The following is a 4,556-nucleotide window of genomic DNA, read 5'->3' as shown; positions in this document are numbered from 1 at the left end:
GCTGAGTAACTAATTTAAACATAACATTATGCAACGTATTAACCATGGTTACCCTTCTATCATCTTGTTCTTTTCTCCTTAAAATAAAAAAATGGACTGGGTTTTCAGTCTTGACAATATGTCTATGTATCTTCATGCATGCAAGTCAGACTCTACACATGTGCTGAAACAACATCCTAAAGAGCACATATGTTTACCAAAGTGATTGTTTTAGAGGGCTTCCTCACTGCCATACTAGAAGCCATATTTTAGTCATTAGTATTCTAGTCAGACAGGAAACCTCCCTTTCAGAGCAGTGGTGGAGGGGACTGCAGCTTTGTGCACTATAAATAGTGATTTTATTAAAATGTGGAAAAATTGTTGAGAAAAGGAAAAGAGGTAGGGGTGGGGGTAGCGGTTGCCATGGCAACTCAACCATTCCCTCAGCTTTCAGAGAGTGGGGAAGACTAAAGAATAGTAAATAAAAGAAAGGAAATAGCGGGAGTCTTGATGACATGTGATCAAAATGGAATGAGACAGCTCAGGGGGAATAATTACAGATTGAGTGATGGGCTGCAAACCAAGGGTCCCCTCATGAAGGGATGCCTTCCTCCAAGACTAAAGTCTCAGAGGTAAATCTTCATCATCAGCTTTACATATGGTTCAGCTACAGAGGCCACCAAACCGTATTGGTCTCACAAATGATTTATGAACAAATGACTACTTCTCACGAGGACCCAGGAATTCTCCTGGCATCTTCCTGGGAACATCCACGTCTCCCCACCATTCACAAACACATTCTGTACATATTTTTAGATGCTGGTCTTACAATCATCCCCTTTCATTCTCACCCCTCAATCCAAGATTGTTGATTGACTCTAAAACAGATCAAGATCAATCAAAACTTCAATTCACACATATTAGATTAATTCAAATATTTAACAAATCCAAAATACATTACTAAGGAAAACTTGCATAAAAGTATAACCTTTCTTCAGCACTTTACAGATTACCAGGTACTTACACATTATTTTCTTTGATGTGTGAGAGCCACCTTATTGAGCTGGGATTGCTTCACTTTACAATAGCCATGGAACCCGGGGAGCCCACCTCAAACTGAATAAAGTAATGATATCTTTTCTATGCAAGAATTTCCCATCTGTCCTGAGAATGAATTAAATGTGATTGTTTGCATGATTTTTAGTCTGTCTTGATCACACATTGCAACAGCTTAAACAGTTCACTCTCCTCATTAACATTTCAGTTTCTTGGGTTTGTGTATGTGTGCGTGTGTGCTTGTGTGTGTGCATACATGCATGTATGTGTGAAAGAGAGAGAAACAGACACACAGAGATACAAGAGAAGTTTATGTAGAAAACATACATACAAGCAACTCATCATTTTTGCTGGTAGAGGGGAAATAAAAATCATCCAAAAATCATTTTTAAAGACTTTGAAACATACTTCATATATTTGATTGTGGTGGAGGTTACTAGAAGGTGTTTGGGATAATTTTTAACTAAGGCTGCATTTTCACCTCCACACTCTGAAAGGGATAGCAAGGGAAGCTACTTAGATGGAGAGAAGACTGGGATTAAAAACTGGCCCCAGATAATTCTCAGATTTCCCTGCTGGATTAGAGAGTCACAGTGCCTTTGTCTGGGGTGCAGCATTAACTCTAGCTGCTGCCCCACTGGATAAAACTCACACGTGGGGTAGAGTTCAAGAACACTGACACTGTGACTAAGGGGTGGGTTAACCAGAAAGAAAGCCACCCCATCAAGCTTGGGACTTCCTCATGGGGGCCTCCTCAGACCAGAAAATGAGGAAGGACCAGAGGAAAAGATCTGGGTAAAATGATGTGTACTTGATCAGCAGACCTCAGAGCACTGCTCCTGAAGTACACATTTACTTGAAGTAAATTTAGAATGGATGAAAGGAAGTGCGATGGTTTGAATGTCCTCATCAAAACTCGGGTTAGAATTTAATCCTCTCTTTGAGGGAATAAGAGGATGAAGTTGATCAGACTGTGGAATTTGCAGGAAGGACCTTTGGGAGATAATTAAGGTTGAAGGAGGCCATACAGGTGGGGCTCCAGCTCCACGAGACTGTAGCTTTTTAAGAAGAGTAGAAAGCCCCGAGTTTGACCACTGGATCTCACAAGGTGATGTTCTACACCACCAGCAAGAAGGACCTTGCCAGGCGCAGCTGCTCCATCTTGAACTCTCCAGCCTTCAGAATGATGACCAGGATAAACTTTTATTCTTCACAATATACTTAGTCTTTAATGTTCAATTATAGTAACAAAAGAAACCTACAACAGGAAGCCAGTTTGTGGCGGTTATTACACAAAATGTGAGATAGATTAAAATGTGAACAGGTTTCAAAGAGACTTTAGATAAGTTTCTTTAAGACAAGTCTGAAACATTAAGGGAAACTGGAATTTTTTATAAAACTGTTTTAACACTTTACAGGTTATAAAGAACTTACACGTTATTTTTTGTTTTCATTTTAAAAATTAAAAAACTTACAAAACAACAAAGAAGACAAAGCCAAAACAAGAGAAGGACAACAAAAACAATACATGTCCTCAAGACAAAATGATAGGAATTTACAATGGTTGCTCCATAACATACTGTTATCTTCAACCAAGTTTCTCAGTCTGCCAGTCATAAGAATGTAAGATTGATCAAATAATCAAACACAGTAAAAAAAAAAAAGAAAGAAAGAAAAAACAAAACCAATACTGGAAATGATGCAGAACTTCACCATACAAGACACATTATTTTATTTAATCTCCACAAACATTCAAAAAGGTGTGTGTAGGGTATGATCACAGAGAAGAAAACTGAAAGAGGCCATGAATTTAAACAGTACACCAAATCTTTTGGTTCAGTATTCCTGTCTTCAGGTCTCCCGAGCCTAGGGATGCAGGAACGTAGATCATGACTGATTAGGGCAACCTAGCTACAAAGTCAAGCTCTGTGGTTCTGGATTGTGTAACTTTGAGGAACTTGGAAAAGGGCACAAATATTCACCACTTCAAATCGTGAAGCCACGATTTAACTCAACCATGCAATGGTTCTATAAAACTCATGTTGCCTTTTCTATAGTTTTATTATCATCTTCCTACACACACATACACACACACACACACACACACACACACACACACACACACACTTGTATTATTTCCTAAACCTCCTGCCCGCTTTCCCTTCTCTATTCTCTTTTGTTTAGTCACACACAACATTTCACTTCTACATCAAACTTCACTTTCTTATTTGAGCCAAATTTTTGAACATTTGTGCAGCTATCTCCCAGGGTGCATTGCCAAACTGCTCCCAGTTGGGAGCCAAGAAAATCCTATAATCATCAATATTTACCAAAACCTACTGTGTGCAAGTTACCAAGATAGTAACTCTCATTCGGATTCCTAGATATTTCATTCAGTCCTTACAACAACACAGTGACCTTGAGAAATGCTTACTATCTTTATTGTGTGGATGAGAATCTCAGACAAAGCAGGAAGATCCACAACTCACAGAAAGTGATATGGCCAGTAATGTAATGATGTAGTTGGAGAATTAAGTGCTGCTTCCCCTCACAACACTTACCTACCTACCATTTTAACTATATTTGATATTGTCTACGATGGTTTCCTTAAGAATATATGTTTCATATTACAAGATTTTTGACTGACTCTTGTTTAGTTTATAATCAGGCAATTCTATGTTATAAATAATCCCTCTTGTTTTCCTAGTGGTTGGATTGTATAGGCCCTCTTATGCTCTCCATTTCTGCTGCTGGTATCTATTTCTTAATTTCCTGGCATAAGGCAACAGCCCAGTTTCTTCCCGTAGCTCTTTTGTGAACTTAGTTCATGCATAGAAGACAGGCAGACGCTAATGAGCTTAGTTCTCATCTCTTCTCTTAATTCCACAAAGCCTCCCAGGTTTTCCCACAATCCTTTGAACTGCTGTTTCCTTGCTCTCCCACACACTCTCTCTGTGCATCCCAGGGCTCCATACAGATGGCTCTGCAGGCACCAGCAACCTCCAAGCAGCCTTTCCTTGGGTCTTCTCCATGTTTGGGCTTCCATCATCCTGAATTGTCATTGCTTCACTTCATTAGCAACTATGCCTTTTTCATCAGTGTCCTTTCTCTAAGGCTCAGTTCTTAGTCCTTCCTAACTCTCCTTTAATTTCTTCCCCAGTCATTACACACATTCCTCTGGTTTGGGTCTCTTTGACACTAACTCCCAAATCTATATCTCTATCCTTAGCCTGCCTCTTAGCACCTCTTCATTTCCAACAATCAGTTATTTGTTGACACTTTTCATACAAACCATCCAAGGGGAAAACAAATAAAAAAACAAAAACACCACTGAGCTTTTATCTGTGATTCCTCTGTCTTCCTCACCCACTGTTTTCTATCAGTCTTAAAATATAAAAGAGCCTACTTCCCATGTTTCTTATTTCTACTCTGTTCAGAAAATCTTCAGTGGCCTCCATCGCCTATTGATGAAGTGCCTGCCTCTTCATTTCACACATCCCATTTGTAGCCCAAACTAACCT

This window comes from Chinchilla lanigera, unplaced genomic scaffold (assembly GCF_000276665.1).
Source record: "Chinchilla lanigera isolate Chin_1 unplaced genomic scaffold, ChiLan1.0 scaffold00034, whole genome shotgun sequence".
Taxonomy (NCBI): Eukaryota; Metazoa; Chordata; class Mammalia; order Rodentia; family Chinchillidae; genus Chinchilla; species Chinchilla lanigera.
The sequence above is the reverse complement of the archived record's forward strand: the minus strand, read 5'-3'. Positions refer to the sequence as shown.